Source organism: Danio rerio, chromosome 11 (assembly GCF_049306965.1).
Source record: "Danio rerio strain Tuebingen ecotype United States chromosome 11, GRCz12tu, whole genome shotgun sequence".
NCBI lineage: Eukaryota > Metazoa > Chordata > Actinopteri > Cypriniformes > Danionidae > Danio > Danio rerio.
Window position 1 is genome coordinate 30,276,732 of NC_133186.1, and position 19,061 is coordinate 30,295,792.

General features: G+C 33.2%; 1 protein-coding gene across 8 annotated transcripts in view; it reads left to right on the forward strand.

The window, feature by feature from the left end:
* Positions 1 to 19,061, forward strand: part of ephb2b (eph receptor B2b) — a 258,150-nt gene that overhangs the window by 8,652 nt on the left and 230,437 nt on the right. For 4 of the 8 annotated variants that reach the window (XM_073915884.1, XM_073915888.1, XM_073915881.1 and 1 more), the window contains exon 2: positions 9,264 to 9,329. The exons of the other annotated variants lie outside the window; for them this stretch is intronic. The gene's annotated coding sequence lies outside the window, so the exon portion shown is untranslated. The remainder of the gene's footprint in view (positions 1 to 9,263; positions 9,330 to 19,061) is intronic. 8 annotated transcript variants of the gene reach the window in all.

Consider the following 19,061-nt stretch of genomic DNA (forward strand, 5'->3'; position numbering starts at 1 on the left):
ATAACTTGTAAGGCAAGATACTGCAGGCAAAACAATTTAGCATCTGTGCTTTTTGCCTCATTGCTGAATGAACATTCAAACATTCCAAAAAACACTCAATACTGTTGGTGTTTCTTTATTAATGCAAACACTAATATACCAATATACTGTATATATGTAGATTTCAGTACAGTACATATTTTTAAAAGCTGTGTTCTCAAAATAAGTTTTTTTTCTCTGGCACTGCACTGACAAAAAATATTAATTTTATTTACTAAATGTTTTACCAAAGTGCTTGCAACCAATTCATATAGACTGAATTTTAACAAACAAACAAACAAATTAAATTTAGCAATGTTCAACTTAATATGTTTGTTTATATTCTGTCCATAAAAATTGTTTCCAACCACCTACCTTAAAGTAGTGAATTCAATTAATTGTTTTTTTTTTAAATTGTGAGCCATAAATCTCCATTTCAGCAGCACTTTTTTTAGTATACACCAAACTTCAGAACTATAATCATAACTGGTTTTTAACTAGCAGGTTTTTAAAATATGGAGATGTTCATGCATTATATGCTTGATTATATGCAGCACATTTAATTTTAAATCTGTTCACAGAAACGTTCTGATTTATAAAACGAGATTCCTAAAATTGTGTGCAAAATATAATGAAATAACGAAACTTTACTAGAAATTTACACAAATGTTTGCTTACTTCGATTAAGTAATGCATCATTTGCATATTGCAACAAAACATTTTAGAAAACTTGTATTACAAAAAAAACCTGCTACTGTATTAATATTAAACTAATGAAATATGGTGTTAAATAATTCAAACTTTTCACCTAATTCACCTGCATTGACTTGACTTAAATAATTGGAAAAGCAGTTTTACTGTTGTGTAATGCATGTACAGTTAAAGTCAGAATTATTAGCCCTTTTTTTCCAAATATTTCCCAAATGATGTTTAACAGAGCACAGAATTCGTCACACTATTTCATATATTATTTTTACAGAACAAACCACTGTTATACAATGCTTTGCTTAATTACTCTAACCTGCCCAGTTAAGTCTTTAAATTGCACTTTAAGCTGAACAGTAGTATCTTAAAAATATCTTATTCGCTGTCATCATGGCAAAAATAAAATAAATCAGTTATTAGAAATGAGTTATTAAAAATATTATGTTTAAAAATCTCTCCTTTAGCCAGAAATTTGGGAAAAAATATACAGGAGGCTAATAATTCAGGAGGGCTAATAATTCTGACTTCAATTATAATTTGCGGCCTCTCTTTTTCTGCCAGCTCTTTTTAGACCGCAGAACCAGCCAGAGAAGCTAGAGGGAGTAAGAGGATGGACTTCGGTGAACTAATATTGTAGATAAGGGCAGCTCTCACCCGTCACTGACCCTGAATCACACCCGTTATCCTGTCTGGCTTTGGGCCAGCAGGAGGGCATCATCAGCCTCGTCTCCTCTTTTGGAGAGAACAATGATATTGCCTACAGCAGATATTAGAGTTACATACATGCACTCACGTACAGGCGTCCAAGCATGCATACTTTAGCAGAAGCCCGGATATTCTCTAATGCACACTTGCTCTCATTTTTTATCCATGCACATTTGCATCAGTGCACACGGTCATGGAAGCATATTTATGTTTATGTTCACGCACTTTGATTAAATGCATCTGGCGCAGCTTTTTTTTTCTTCAGTAATGGTCAGCTTGTCTAATAGAAGTGGACGGAAATGATAGACATTAAGAATTTGAGTACAGATTCAAAGGGAATCATGGTAGAGCTTTTCAAAGCTAAGTGAGTGTGAACCAAAACATGGCCTGGGTGAATTGGTTCATCTCTGTTTCATATTTATAAAAGTCTTTGAAATGACAAGTCTCACAACTTTGGGGTTTTTCAAACCTTTTTTGATGCCAAGACCCATAAACCCACAAAGCAGTTTTGAATATGTATCCGTACTTTATTTTTATGGGCATTGTTAATGCCAATATTTATTATTATCAGTAATAAAAGTTTTTAATAAATATAAAAATATAGTTATTTTTTATTTTTAGATATAAATGTATCATTAGTTAAAGGTTAATACAGTAGTCAACATTAGAAGTAAATCAAAAATGTTTTTCAAAATTGTTCTAGGACAAGAATGTGTGTTGTTCAGTAGTTTTTTTTTTTTAAGTTTTATATTTTGCCTTATTTACAGTTTTTCTCAGTCCCTTTAATGCGTTTCTCACAACACCAGTGCATTTCTGCACAACAGTTAATGCATGTCTCAAAACAATTAGTACAAACTGCAAAACCTAGCTGATAACCTGCATGCGTCACATGCTCAAAATGGATAGTTCATTCCTCAAAAGCAAGTATTCATGTCAATCAAAGTGTCAGTATCAACAAAATGAAAAGTCCTGACACCATTGTTTATGAACAAAATAGTCAAATGGTTTTGTCATGTTTTTGTTGACAGTTTACTCTGGACATTTTTTTTCAGTGCAAAAAAGTCAGATGTTGGTGACAATTCCTGAAAATGCTCAAGACAGCACTGTATGCTATTTGCACAGCCATTTGAAAACTACAGCTAAGTTAGACATCACTGCATTTAGTGAGGTATCCGAGTACAAGACACTGAATATGTATGTTTCACATTTTTACTGCATTTGCTCGTTGCAAATTTTTTCACAGCATTGTGCAAAAGAATAAATACACCCTTATTTACAACAAGCATAAGCTTCCTTTGGGTAAAGCTGGACACAACTGAAAACAGTATTGCTGTATATATTGGAACTAAACTTACAACATACACATATCTGTAAATTATTTATGAAATTGTTCAATTTTAAAACATTGTTAGAAAAATAAAGGTTAACATTTTTTTTTTATAAAATTTGCTTGACAGATTTTGACAACTAGTTCAACATTTTTCTATAATGACTCAAGTAATGAAATGAGGACTATTAGTTTTATATGGAATGACTATTCAGCATTCACAAGTTTAGCTAATTTTGACTGACATGACATAAGCTAATGATAATGTTATAAACAGCAGAGAGTTGTATGAAAGCAATTGATGCATGTCCAAAAGCATTTGCAATTTGTTGGAAGAAATGAGAAACTGCTACTAGGATGTGCACAAATGACTAATTGTTTTAAGAAATGCATTAACTGTTGTGCAAATGTAAATAGTGTTGTGAAAAATGCACCAAAGCGACTGAGAAAAACTGTAACAGGACGGTAGAATGAAGAAAGTTAAGTGGGAGAATGAAGGGGATTGGATCTGGAAAAGTCCACAAGTTAGGATTAGATCTCACGACACCCTGAGTGATGTTGTGCTATATGTCAGTACACAGTATGTCTGATAATATTTTTTTTTTCTGGAGAAAGTCTTATTTGTTCTATTTCGGCTTAAATAAAAGCAGTTTAAAAAAAAAAAAAAAACAATTTAAGGTCAAAATTATTAGCTCCTTTAAATCATTGTTATGCGATAACTTGCCTAATTACCCTAAACTTTTTTTAAGAGATTGTTAAAATATTAATTGCTTTTGGTGATTTACATAATTTTAATTCTTAAAATATACTGCAAAAATTATTATTATTATTATTAAGAAAATAAATAATACTAATGTATTCATAATTATTGCCATTAGTAGTAGTTTTAGCGTTAGAAAACCTTAGTATTAATCTAGTCTGAAAGATTGAAATGTTTTGCTGCGTTAAAACATTTACCATGACAAATCCTAAAATAATGATGTAAGTAATGATGAATAAATAATAATGTATTATTTATTATTGATGCTTAATACAATATATTAATAGTGTTAATACAATCCATTGTAAAGTCATAAAACTACTTAAAAAGCTTCGTGTGAGTGGGTCATTTCAATTTTACACAGTAGTCTTATAATTTATTCTTATTATTATTACCATCATTATTATTATTATAATGAGTAGTCATACAAAACACTTGCCACCTCCTCAAATCGACTGCTCATAGGTGTGTCTTAATTGTACTGACCTGTGATCAGTTTGGCAGGAGCGGTAAGAGTGATTAAGGCTGCGGTTTGAGGATGGAGCTTTGATCTGTGTTGAGAGTTAAAGGGCAGCGTCTGCTTTCATTGACCAATTGTGCATCCAAGAGAAGTTTGGAGTGCGAGTAGTGTAGTCTGCTGTTACTGCTGACCTGTGCTTTTGCCCGACGGCAGCAGAGCCAACAGACTGAACAACAATGTGAAGAGAAGGTTCATGTAACTTGTTAAAAACAACTTCGGCAGATGATAAAACTCAAACATATTGTGTTGTGTTGTTTTTACGAAGGCTGTTTTGTCATGCAGTATGCTGACTTTCAGGTTTTAAAACTTAATGTTTCTTGTAACTTTAACTTAATATCCAAAAATGTTGAATTATAATTCAACATTCATTCATTTATTTTATTTTCGGCTTATTCTATTTTAATCTGGGGTCGCCACAGTGAAATGAACCATTAACTTATACAGCATATGTTTTATGGAGTATGTCCTTCCAGCTGCAACCAATCACTGGGAAACATTCACACACATACACTACAGCCAACTCACCTGTACCGCATGTCATTGGACTTGTGGGGGAAACCAGAGCACCCAGAGGAAACCCACGCGAACACAGGGAGAACATGCAAACTCCACACAGAAATGCAAACTGACCCAGCCGAGGCTCGAACCAGCGACCTTCTTGCTGTGAGGCGATTGTGCTACCCACATTATGCTTAGTGGTTTGAAGGGTAGTGGCAAAGTAGTAAGATTAAGTAACACTTAATATTATTTTAAGTATTTTTTAAATAGAGTCTTTTAATACATCTTGAAATAATTTTTGTTATAAATATGTATAAAACATTTTAGTCAGGGCTATCTGTTGTTAAACTGAATGACATTGTAGTGTGTGCCATATGTAAATAAGCCAAAAATGCACAATCCCTATATTTAATCATTATTTTATTATCAGTTCTAATGCTTCACTCAATACTGAATTACACTCTGTATTACACTTTTATATAAAAATATTAAAGTTACTATAAGATATTACACTAATATACACCGTTGAACTCAAAATGAATAGTCCTTCTATAATTAAGAAAAAGAAATGTATTTCAAATGTTGTTCAAACAGACCAAGGAAACATTTGGATATTTCACCTTAAACAGTATTCAATATAACAATAATATTTTTTTTCTTCTGGGGAAAGTCTTTTTTTTTTTTTTTTTGTTAACCTAATTAACCTAGTCAAGTCTTTAAATTTCACTTTAAGGTGAATACTAGTTTCTTGAGAAAAAAGTAGAAGAATATTGTGCACTGTCAATATGGCAAAGACTAAACAGATTATATATTGGAAAATATTTGAATTAAAACTCATGTTTATAAATGTTCTGAAAATATCTTCTCTGTGTGTGTTTATCCAACAGTTTTTATATAAAACATAGACAATAACTGCATTTAAACAAAGCAGTTTTATTAAACGGTTTTATCCATTAAAATAAGGGTTTGGTCACCGAACATCTTTAGGAATAGAAAGATAATACATTTAAATTCAAACAAGTTATTGCAAAAACAACAACAACCAAACTACAAACTTCAACATTTCAACTGAATTTGATATTTTTAAGTGTCTTTTCTTTTTTTTTTCTTTTATTAAAATTGTGTTTAATATTTATCCCCAACATATTAATTTGATTGTACACATTTTTGGACTGATCTTCTCTCTCTCTTTTTTTTTTGCTAGATTAGTTTCAGTTATGGTTTGGTAATGACTGATCAAATGTATATGCACAAGTATATTATTGTAAAGCTTTCTAGAGAATATGAATTTAGAAGTGAGATGTGAGAGGTGTACTCATTTATTCATCTTTCATATCTTGAAAACTTTTCATATCTCATACTTTTCACCTTTTCATATTTGGCTTTTACTCTCAGTCATTTTTATATTTATTAAGTTTCACTTTAAGGCTAAGAACACTTATCGCTACATAGCTAACTGTGCTATGCATTATACTGTTTAAATTTGCTTAATACAATCTCCGCATTCCTACAAGCACTAACAGTATTTCCCTGAATGTATTGGCAGTGTTTTCCTCATGACTGCTCAAACATTCATGAGCCTCCATAACAGATTCTGCATGTCTGGGTTGCTCTTACAGGAATTAGCTTCCACTAGAGGAAGAGATTAAAATTTGATTTAATTTTAAAGAGGCTGACAGCAGTTTTATTTTGATTATACCAGTCTTATTCTAATCATCATCTATGGTTTGTTTATATTTTAAAATTTTAGGAAGCTTTTTATTATCTTTTTAAAACATAAATGTAGTTTTTTTGCTTATACTGTAGGGTGTGTAATTTATATATTTTTTCCTCATTTGTAAAAATGTATTTTTATTGTCGTAGTAGTGGTTATAGCAGTAGTAGTTTTAGTAGTTGTAGTTGTCATTGTAGTCGAGAGCCCCTTTCACACAGCGTTACAGGTAAATTAAAATAAGGGCTGTTCAATTAGGCGAGAATGTTCCCAGATTTTTTTTTTAAAAGACCATACAAAATAGCGTTATGTTTAAACTTGTAACCAGAAATGACCTCTAAACGGCTGTGCTTGTATTTGTAAACACAGAAGGGGTCGGGGGCATCACAGTGGCGCGGTGGGTAGCAGAATCACCTCACAGCAAGAAGATTGCTGGTTCGAGCCTCGGCTGAGTGAGTTGGCATTTCTGTGTGAAGTTTGCATGTTCTTCCCGTGTGGGTCAGAGCATGAATACTTATCCCTTCATTATCTGTAATTATTCTCATTGAATACATGACACTGAATACATGAGGACGCCATTATTTATCCTCTAATGTCCCTAATTAGAGTCAAGAGTTTTCTAACAGGCAAAAAAATCCTTTGTGATGGTGTTAAAAGAAGTGAATTATTCGCTTACAAAAACCCTTTCTCCTACATTCATCAGTTTTTAAATCAGACACAGCTACTGTATACTGTAAGTACACTCGAAATTTGGAAGGGCATCCGATGCGTAAAACATATGCTGGATAAGTTGGCTGTTTATTCTGCTGTGGCAATCCCAGATTAATAAAGGGAGTAAGCCGAAAAGAAAATGAATGAATGAGAAGGGGTCAGGCTTTTGTTGATGGTGCTTAATATGTGTGTGCTGGTGCTTACCAGCTGCTTCACATGCACAAACGTCAAGCAACTGAGGAAGAGCTTGAAGGTAAACAAGCAGCCGTTTATTACAAGCATTTTATCAATATTTTTTTCTACAGTTGCTTTAAGTTGGAACATAGAAACATTACCTGACTAACATCGCGCTGCTAAATGTGTCTGTAAAAATGTTCAAAGGATTTTATTTTTATGAACAGCGCTGATGTGAATTCAGTCTGAGTGTTCTGGCTTGCGTAGATGTCTCATGTCAGCGCGTTCTAAATGTGAACGCGCTCTTTCAGGCAGTCTTCCTTCTGCATTCACACAGCGCAGCATTCCGGCAAATTGCTGATAATGTTACAACTTCTCTTTCCGGATTTTGCCAGGATGAATTTACTGGTATTTTCAAAAAGGGCCTGTTCACACTTGATGCCTTTCCAGAAAATTGCCGGTAATTTTCCGGAACGGTCTGTAATGTGTGAAAGGGGAAGGGCAGAGATGGGCAGTATTTATAATACATCTATTTCAAATATGTATTTGAAATACAAAATAGTATATTTTAATTTGTATTTAATAGGGTCAATCAAAATGACTGAATATTTTTTATCAATCTACTTATTGTATTTTTTATTTTTAAAATACTTTGTAAGAAGTCTAGATGATGGCATCATAAAAATGTGGATCAATGCTTGGAGTATGGATGGCAATTATGCATCACATATTGAAAAAAAATTACAGACAAATAGCAGGGATAAATTCAGAAGCAGGTCGAAATCAGACAGGAAAATAATACAAACAACATACAGTGGCGATATCTACAGAACTTCATTGGCTGTTTCAAATTCCAGTAGCTGATCTGCAGGTGATCTTTATAAAGAATTTCAAACTTTGACATAGTTAATCAGTATGAGACAAAAATATTAAATAATACAGTCTCTTGGTCAAAAACCTCCAAATATTTTAAGATATTGTGTTTTATTTTGTGTTTTCGACAGTACAATTGCAAAAAAAAACATGATTTATGGATCTGGACATTTTAGTAGTTTTCAAAAATCATGATTTTACATTGACTATTGAAGATTTCAATTGTAAAAATGTTGAAAAATAAGACTTTAGGAGATGCTGGCAATTTTCACACTCCAACTCAGTGATTAAAGAGATGATCTTCAAGACGGTACTTTCTCTATGAAAATTGTACAAAATCTATACTAAAATCAAAGAAAAAACAAGTTTTATGAATACAAGTTACACAAGTTACATTTTATAAATACCTCCTCATGTAATGTAGAAGTGAATGATACATTGCTATTAATTATCGTTTACTTCATTAAATCAGTTTAATGGTAAAGGGATTGATCCAATTGGCCTATTACTAGAAGGTTTATGAAAAAATAAATATCATGCTCTCTTGTAAAAGTATTTTGTAGTATTTTTAAAATACAAAATACAGTAATTTATTTTGAGACTTGTTGAGGTTGCTGTATTTTGTAGTTTATTTTGATACATTTAAAATGTAGGTATTTGGTATTTTATTTTAAAATACATTTCAGTGTAATTTTGTCCCTGGTCATAATAGTTGTCGGTGGTGGATGTGTAGTGGTCATTGTCGTCGTAGCAGTAATACTAATAACAACAATAATAATAATAATAATAATAGCAATTATTATTATTATTATTATTATTATTATTATTATTATAAGCAATATGCAAAAGACTTACCACCTCTTCAAAACAACTGCATTCTAAAAATAGCTTTGGTCCAGATATACAGTGCATCTGGAAAGTATTCATAGCGCTTCACTTTTTCCAATTTTTTTTATGTTACAGCCTTATTCTGAAATGGATTAAATTAATTTATTTCCTCAAAATTATACACACAATACCCAATAATAACAATGTGAAATGTTTTTTTAAATTGTTGAAAATTTATAAAAAATAAATAACCTTGAAAAATCACATTCCCTGAACAATCACAAACCCTGAACAATCACAGTATTCAGAGCCTTTGCTCAATATTTAGTTGATGCACCTTTGGCGGCAGTTACAGCCTCAAGTCTTTTTGAATATGATGCCACAAGCTTGCCACACCTGTCTTAGGGATTTTTTGCCCATTACTCTTTTGCAGTACCTCTTAAGCTCTACCAAGTTGGATGGGAAGTGACAGTGTACAGCCATTTTCAAATCTCTTCAGGTATGTTCAATTGAATTTAGGTTTGGGCTCTGGCTGGGCCACTCAAGGATATTCACTGAGTTGTGAAGCCTCTCCATTGATATTGTGGTCTGTGTGCTTTGGGTCATTGTCCTGCTGGAAGATGAACCGTCACCCCAGTCTGAGGTCAAGAGCACTCTGAAGCAGGTTTTCATTCAGGTTGTCTCTGTATATTGCTGCATCACTCTTTCACTCTATCCTGACTAGTCTTCTAGCTCCTGCAGCTGTAAAACATCCCCGCAGCATGATGCTGCCACCACCATGCTTTACTGTAGGGATGCTATTAGCCTTGTCATGAGTGGTGCCTGGTTTTCTCGTAACGCCTTGCATTCACTTCAAAGAGTTAAATTTTATGCCTATTTCAGACTACGTGATTTTAGCCCCGATTTTGGCTCGCCGACAGGTTTTGAGAAATCGCCGACAAATGGCTGAAATCACAGGCAAATCGCTGCTCGTGCACGTGAGTGACAATCACACAGAATGAACTATCAAAGACGCGATCTGAGAGAATCGCCGATGAGTCGCCGGTGCCTGTGAGATATTTGGCATGCTAAATATTTGGAGCTGTCGGCGATTCAAATCATACCGTGTGAATTGAGTTTTGACTGAAAATAACATCAGCGATCACCTACAGCCAATGAGAGAGCAGCTTTCACTTGCGTGTGCGTGTGTGTGTAAACCTGCTGCAGGCCAGCGGGAGGCTGGAGGAGAAGTTAAAAGCGCTCTTTTTCGGTTTATTTGGACCCACGAAATGAAGGAAAAACTAGTGAAGGTTTGACAGGACTCAGGAGCAACCGTGTCTGTTTGACGTTTCATACAGAAAGAAATTAGTTTATTATCAACTTAAGTTGAGGAGAAATGGCTAATTCCCTTTAAACCCAAGTGAGCAAACATGTACATGTTCTACCCCATTAAAGGCTTCTTTCTCATTATGTAGTTAATAACAAAAGATATACTACATGTTTTTGGCTGTGAGACATAGTTTGGACGAAGTTGTCGGCGATTCTCCCTATAGTAAAGTCATGCAATGTGAATGTCCATGTTGCCGAACCATCTTGCAGTGTAAACAAAGCAGCAACGAAACGCTAGCCCAGATAGTCATGCAGTGTGAAAACATCTGTGACACGACTAGTTTGAAAATCATGCAGTCTGAACTCGGCATTAGTCTCACCAGATCAGAGAATTTCGTTTCTTCAGATGCCTTTTGGCAAATTCCAAGGGTGGAGTGGCTTCCGTCTGGCCACTCTACCATACAGGCCTGATTGGTGGATTCACTGTAGCTAACCCCAACAATTGGGTAAAAAGGTCATTTAAATTTAATGTAAAAATTTATTTAGTTTTTTTATTTTAAAAATTAATGTATATAAAAATGTATTGCATTATTTCAAGTGTACTTGCAGTATAGCTGTGTCTCAACTGATTAAAAAGCTGAGCGAGCGAATAATTCACTTTTAACACCATCACAAGGGATTTTTTTGCCTGTTGAAAAACTCTTGACTCCAATTAGGGACATTAGACAAGGATAAGGATAAATAATGGCATCCTCAAAGTCATGTATTCAGTGAGAATAATTACAGATAATGTAGTGATGTGTATTCATGCTCTGAATTTAGATCACTCCTGCACTTGACCTTCAGCTAGTGCTGCTAATTTGCATGTTGTCCTCGGTTTCGTCCTAATGATATACTGATGCATGATGCTTGGGGAAACTGTTGTTTTCTTATTTTCCCTGCTTGCAATGATGCAAATTGCGAATCGCTATATCTTGACATGAACTTTGACATTATTAAGGGCCTTGATCCACCATGCTACGAGACACAGATGACCTTAATTACTTGTGACACAATTATAAAGTACAATGGCTAGTGTTGAACCCTGGAGTTGTTAGTGTATTGTTATTTCAACACCATTTAATTATTAGAATTTTTTTTGTTGTTGTTGGGGTAACAATGCATTTAGGTCAACTTTTTCCATATAATTAAATCAGCTTACCTAAGATGTATGTTAGATGAAATACATTAGTTTGAGTTTTTTTTTTCTTTTGCAAATAAGTGTAATTGCACTTTATTTTTGTACAATTTTAAATAACTGGTTTTGGCCACACTTTACAATAAGATGTCATTAGTTAGTTCATGTTAGTAAATACATTAATAATTATGAACAATACTTGTAGAGCATTTATTAATCATAGTTTATTGCATCCAAATTCATGCTTGTTAACATTAGTTAATGCACAGTGAACTAACATTATCAATGAACGACTGTATTTTCATTAAATAACATTAATTAACATGAACCAATACTGTAATAAATGCATTGTTTCTTTATTTGTTCATGTTAGTAAATTTTATTTTAATATTTTAAAATGTAATTTTATTTCTGTAATTTAATTTTTGGCATTCTTTATACGCATTTTCAGTGTGACGACACATGATTGATTAATTTAATAATGGAATTTTATTGAATAAATAAAATAAGTCATTTTACCGAAGGCTAAATCCTTTGTTCAGTTATTAAAAAATACAGATAAATAACTTTTAAAATGGCTTAAAAAAAACAACCATATTATAAATTAATATTATTAAACAAAAATTGCATAAATATATATTTTTAAATGCTGTTGTTATTATCATCATAATTTATTTTTGTTTTAATACAAAATGACAGGATTTCCCTTTATTATTCTTCTAATAAATTATATAGCTTAAACAGTCTCTATTTAATTTAATTCTTCATTCATTTTCAGTTGCGTTATTGAAATTTCTAAAGTTGAGCTATTTAAAATTTTTATCTTGCGTTATTTATTTTATTTTTTCTTTTGCAAATAAGTGTAATTGCACTTTGTTTTTGTAAACTTTAAAATAAAATTATTAGTTAATGTTTTATTAGTTCATAATGTATTTACTAAAATGAACTAATTATGAACAATTCTCATAGAGCATTTATTAATCATAGTTTAAAGCATGATTACCATTCAAATGCATGCTTGTTAACATTAGTTATGCACATTGAGTTAACATGATCTAACAATGGAAAACTGCATTTTCATTAACTAACATTAATTAACATGAACCAATACTGTAATAAATGCATTGTTTCTTATTTGTTTATGTTGTTAAATATTATTTTAATATTTAAAAATGTAATTTTGTTTCTGTAATTAATTGTATTAAATTAATATTATTAAAATAATAGTGTAAATATATATATATATATATATATATATATATATATATATATATATATATATATATATATATATATATATATATACATATATTTTAATTGCTGTTGTTATCATTATCATTTATGAATTTTAATTTTAATATAAAATGATGGGATTTCCCTTTATTATGCATCTAATAGCTAATAAACAGAATCTCTATTAAATTATTTTTTTATTCATTTTCATCTGCATTTGTGACATTTGTAAGATTGCTCCACTGAAGATATTTTAGCTACGTCTCCCTAGGAAGTGCAGTTATTACTGAAGAAAGCTGATTAAGACTCTCCCTGCAGCAATTGTGGAGCAGCATGTCATTTTTAGTGACCCAACTTGAGCCAAAAATGCCCTTAGACAACATCTTTCTGTCTCTAGTTTACCCGCGTACAATAACATGCAATGTTTACCCTCCTATTCAGCCGCGCAATCAAAGCACAGCAAACGCGAGGCCCACGAAGCCCAAAAACAAAATTCCACATCTGCGGTTTTATTTTAATGGCCACTCATTACACTTCATCGCTCTCAGAAGTTTTTAAGGAAGGATCGTGGAGGATGACAAGGCAAAACTCCCGCTGATATGTTGCGTGCATCTGCCGTTGGCCTCACCGTAAGCAGGCATGCCGCTCAACACACATTAGGCCAAAACAGATTGAGTCCAGGCAATGACCCCGAGCAGGAGGACAGCATTGTATAGCGGGTGTTCTGGCCCTCAGAAACACTCACACAGACACACACACACACACACACTCTCTGTTCTTTACCCCCTCCGTCCTGTTCCCTCTCCTTCTCCCAGATCGCTGGCTGCCTGCGTCCGCTCGCAAACCACGATCATGTTCCAGATATTAAATTACTCATGAAATATTTGCTTGTGCTTTAGGCTGTGCTGCTGCCTTCTTTATACTTAGTCATTAAAACCAATAGCATTTAACCATTTGTCAGCAAAGTTTTTTCTTATGTATTGCTATCTTTTTGTATAACGATCACTTATTTTTATATATACAGTATATCCACTTAGTAGTGGTCAGAATATTTTTCTTTTTTCACATATACACTGTATAATGCTCAGCATATAGTACACCCCTCACAAAACTTTCTTTTAAATGTTTTTAATAGGAAGCTATACAATATTACGTATGGCATATACACTAAATTAGTCAGTTCTGAAGCCAAATCTGGAACTTATCTAACAAAATAACTTGCCATAACGATCTAAAAACTAGTACACCCACATTTGATATAGAAAAATATTAAATACAAAATTAAAAAAGAGGAAAAATCAGAAGAAGCTAATTTTTTTTTGTTTAGTTGAAATTTTGTATGTTGTCTTTTTTTGTTGCAATATTTCCTTTCTATTTCTAAATATTTTTTTTGTGAGAAATGGATAAAATATTCATTTTAAAAATGGGAGGTCATAACATTGCCAAAAGAAGTTACCTAAAGAAATAAACTGTGTGGATACCATTTAGAAATTAGCAATTGTTTTGTTAATTATTGTGCTCACCAAGCTGCATGTATTTGAACAAAGCTATAGTAAAAAGTAATAAAAAGAGTAATATTTGAATGTAATAAAATTTATGGAAAGTATGTGATATTATTAAATTTATGTAATAATAAAGTAATTTTTTTGTTTTAGACCTCCATTAGGCACTACCAATGTAAAAGTTCAGTTTGTCTAAAAAAAATCAAATGTACATTAAACCATAACAAATAAAACATCAAAACCAAGACAAAACAAAAGCACTCATATACATTAAGCCAAACTATTTTCAAATATTTTTGACATTTTATTATTATACTTTCCAATGGTGAGAATGTGTAGTGTCAAATGATTCTTCAGAACTCATTTAAATCATCTCAATACTTGTTCAGAAAATATTTCCTATATTAAAAATTAGCAATCTTACACTCAAAAAAAAAAAAAAAAAAAAGAAAAGATTTTTGTTGCTTGTAATAAGCTGAATCATCACAATTATTTTTTGGGGGACAACTTAATTACTTTATGCTTAATCTAGTTTGAAAAACTTGTAAGTTAGCTTAATTGATTTGGGTTGGGACAACATGAAGGAATTTTGTGTAACCCAGCATTTTTACAGTGTGTAATTAAAGCTTCAATTATTAGGGCTGCACAATATATTGTTTCCTTATCAATATGACAATGTGAGCATTTGCAATAGATCACAGGATGCGAAATGTGGAGTCAGTATTATAGTCACAGCAGCCATGGCTGAAAAAAAAAAACGTGATTTATTGTTACACTTTGCAGATAACTCTACAAATTTACCAAAAATGGTATCATTTGCATATATTTTTAAGGTCTGTGACTGTGTTCCAAGCCAGTTTTAAGCAATCGGATACAACAATTTGTTTTGTTTGTAACTTACAGAATGACTAATGAAGTCCATACATGGTTTTACATTTGATAATTCAATGTATGTACCTGAATACTTCTAGACTGCCAGAAAGTATAAAGCCCTGTTTGTTTTAATAATAAAAATGCATTGATCATGCTTGTGATTGGTTTGTTATATTTTTTCCAGATGTACAATTATCCCAATCAATAAAATCTTTCCAAGTAGAGCCGTTCAAGTCACCTGGTGAAATTATACTCAAAATCGCAATATGTATTGCAGAAAAAAAACATAGCAATGTCAGTTTTTTCCCAATATCGCACAGGCCTATTTTCAATCCTAAATAAATTTTAAAAGTAGTCTACTTTTTTTATTATTATTTTTTTTGCTACAGCTACAGTATTTTGTCACTTTATGTCCAAAACATGATTGTCAGCTTATCGGTATGGGACTTCCTTTCCCAGATCACTGATGGCTGTCTGCATGCGTCCTCTGATGATTCAGGGGGAAACGTTCATGTTCCACATATTAAATTACTCATGAAATATTTGCTTGTGCTCCAGGCTCTGACGCTCCACTTAAACCCTTTCCGGCTTCTCCGAGTGCTGGCGTGTGGCACCTCTCCTCGGAAAAAAAGTCAATTTTTCCCATTTGGAGCAGTGGCATTAGAGGAGCATTTTCGCATCGCATTAGCATCAAACCTCAAAATCTTGCCACCTTGTCCTTTACACCCTCATTTTTTTCTTCACATTTTTCCCCCTCAACTTCTAATCACCGCCACCTTCACACTTCAGATAAGATGCTTCCCTAAAACAAGACACTCGGGAGGCGACCTCTGCGTGATGCTGAAATGAAATCCTTCATGCTCCCTTGCACATGACAGCGGCAGAGAGTTTCAGCTCTGCTCAGTGAACCTGAACAATTCTTTAAAGACCCAGCGCATGAGAGCTGTGAGAGGGAACACATTCGGTTCTACCGCCCTAATTTCATTAGTGCCCCCAAACTTGAACTCCCTGCATTTCTGTCAGATTTCGTATGCCTGGGTGCTGAATGAAGAGACATGGAGTGCCGTAGAAGTAATTTGCAGGGCAAGTTAATAAATTAGAAGTTTCAGATTTGCAAAATGGCTTGAGTTTTGCCTGGATGATCATTTTCAGGGAATATGTTGTGTTGAAACATTTTAATTAAAACATTTTTGGGTGGTGTGAGGAGGGAGGGGGGGGGTGACTTGAATGTATTTCATGGTAAGATTGTAATTAAGTGGTTTTGTTTGGCTTGGGTCAACCTGACTACATTACTGGTTTACACGCCACTGTAATAAATATGCATTAGTTTCAGTATTAGAGGCGGTTGATGCATATTGTGGGCTGTATATGGGTCAAAGACAAAAGAGGGTTTTCAAGCATCAGTACAATAAAAGTGTAATACAGCTTTAAATGTTGTATAATGTGACCTACTTTATTTTTTTTCTGAGAAAAATATAATGGCTAGCATACAGTTTAACCTGATTTACAGAAACATGACATGAGGTCTAACAGTAGTTTAAATATAAAGAGAAATTTATTAGATGACAAATCAATCGATTTATTTGATGAACCGCTGTGCTGCCCTAAAATGTATTAATTGACTTTTAATATATTTTTATTTTGCCACAATCACCGGTTTTATGCATTTGGTTGATTTTACAACGATTGGAAAAAATCAGCACGTATTTGACATAATTATTTGATATAATTAAAACAATTAATTTCATTTTAAGTTCCTTTTTATTTAGATTACATTTTAGATTACCAGTTGTTGATCTTTTTATTTGAAATAGCAATTATTTATTATTTTATGGAAAAAGCAAGATTGATTGTTACCTTATTTATCCCAATTCACCTATAGCACGTGTTTTGATTTTGGGGGAAACAGGAGCACCCTATGGAAACCCATGCCAACATGGGGAGAACATGGAAACTCCACACAGATATGCTAACTGGCCCAGCCAGGATTCAAACCGGCGACCTTTTTGTTGTGAGGCAACAGTGCCTTCTTCGTAACTTGTACACTGTAAAAAACAATAAACTACTATGCTTAAAGTAAGTAAACCCATTCCCTTTAAAGCTACAACTTGACTTTACTTTAAAATGAGTAAACTCATCGTAACTTGCACTATTAAGTTGACTTAATTTTTTATTAGTATTTACATAATTCATATTCTCAATCATTTTAAGGCAACAGCTTTATTCACTATTTAAAGTAAAGTCAAGTAATCACTTTTTAGACTGTAGTTATTATTAGTAAAAACACATCTGGACTCTTGCAGTAATAAAAGTGCTCCTGTATTTTGACATGACACGGTGCTGCTGACACCGAGGTCATGGGTTCATTTCCCAAGGAAAACATTTTGATTAAATATACCTTCAATGCAGTATAAGTTACGTTTTGCTGACACGTTTTCCAGACGCATAAATGAAATGTAATTAGATCTAAACACAGTCGAACATGAAGAAAACTCCTTTAGCACTATTGCGGTGACTTCGGAATGCATTCAGGATGTTAAACAAACAAAACATACTCTTGTTTCTCTAACAAAAATGACAAAATTGTAGGAAAGCACACTGTAACATCAAATCCTTGGCTAGCATTTTTTTAAATGGACCTAAAGCGTAGTTTAAACAGCTGTGGAACAGATTTCAAGACCTACATTATACTTGGAGAGAAAAAAAAGCATAATTGGTTCAGATGCAATGTCAAATGTTAAATATCCCTGAATGACATCTCGCTAAATTTCACCATACTATACGAGTTGATCAATGGTCTCCGGAGGCGGCTACTTTGATCCTGTGTGAAAAATCAAATTACTGCTAATGACAAAATCAGATTAGGTTAGTTCTGCAGCTGCAGCTTTTTACCTCCCAAAATATGACCTATCCCGCGTCTGGTTTTGGAATATTATTTCTGATTGCTTCCTCCCTGTCAGCACGACAGAGAGGCTAAATGGGGTCTTGGTGCTCGTCGGTCTCAATAGACTCGGTCGGCTCGCGCTTGCCAACCGTCCAGACATTCACATCTGTCCATTAAAAACTGCTGTATGGCTGCCTTTGCTCTCTCCATGTTTCTGTATTTCCGTTCGGCCCTCGTTCACTGGAAAAGGTGACAGTCCATTCACCCGTGATTATTACCAGCTCATTCATGAAATCTCCATCGCGAGGGCTGAGATCGGAGGAGTAGTTGGTTTTTGCTTTGACCTCTTTGCTTGAACTTTGAATGGACACAACCGATGTATATTTCATTGCTGGAAAATGGAAAGTGCAGCTTCTTTAAACTCTTTTAATAATAGTTGACCTTTGCATTTTATATGTGTTGCTGCAATTTGATTTAAAATTGAAACATCTACATATTCCTGGATTTCTTTTTTGGATTAGTGGATGGTTATAGTTATAATTAAACATTTAAAGGGACAGTTCACCCAGAAACAGGGGCATGGCTAGGGTCGAAAAGAATTAGGGGCTTGGCCCAAACGAAGTCCTAAGTTCTAATTCACCCCTTAAATTCAATACCTTGCAAAATATTGATATTTAATAGGCTACTATTTTGATATAATAAAAAGTTGTATCAAAAACAGTATCTATATGCTAGAAATATGATTACTTCAAATTTCAGTTTTGTTTTTTAAATAGGGTGATGTGGGCATTGTTTCACTTTAAAATGCATGTCGTACCTGTTTCAATCATATTGGGCGCTCTTAAGCAGAAATCCTATAAATGCCTCACAAAAGTAGTAGAACATTCCAGGAAATCCCTAATATGAATAATTGAAAATAAGATCTGAAATAAAAAGGCTTTAACTGACCATTTACATGACTGCGACAATAATTGGTCCATACAGTATGTGTTCTTCCAGCCATTTTAGGTATTTTCATTAGAATAAAGTTGATTTATAATCTGGTGCTAACTTACATAGCATGTTACAGGAAAATATAGCTATAAAATAAAAAGCTAGATGGAAGAACTCACTGTGATTTAAATGTTTAAGAAACCCTTGAGTACTTTTTTTCAGATTTTAAAAGATTTGTGTGTGTTAAGCATCAGTTAAGACAATGATAGCACCTGTTAGCTTTAATTGTGGGGAAAACTGGATGATTTGGAGCTGTTGTCA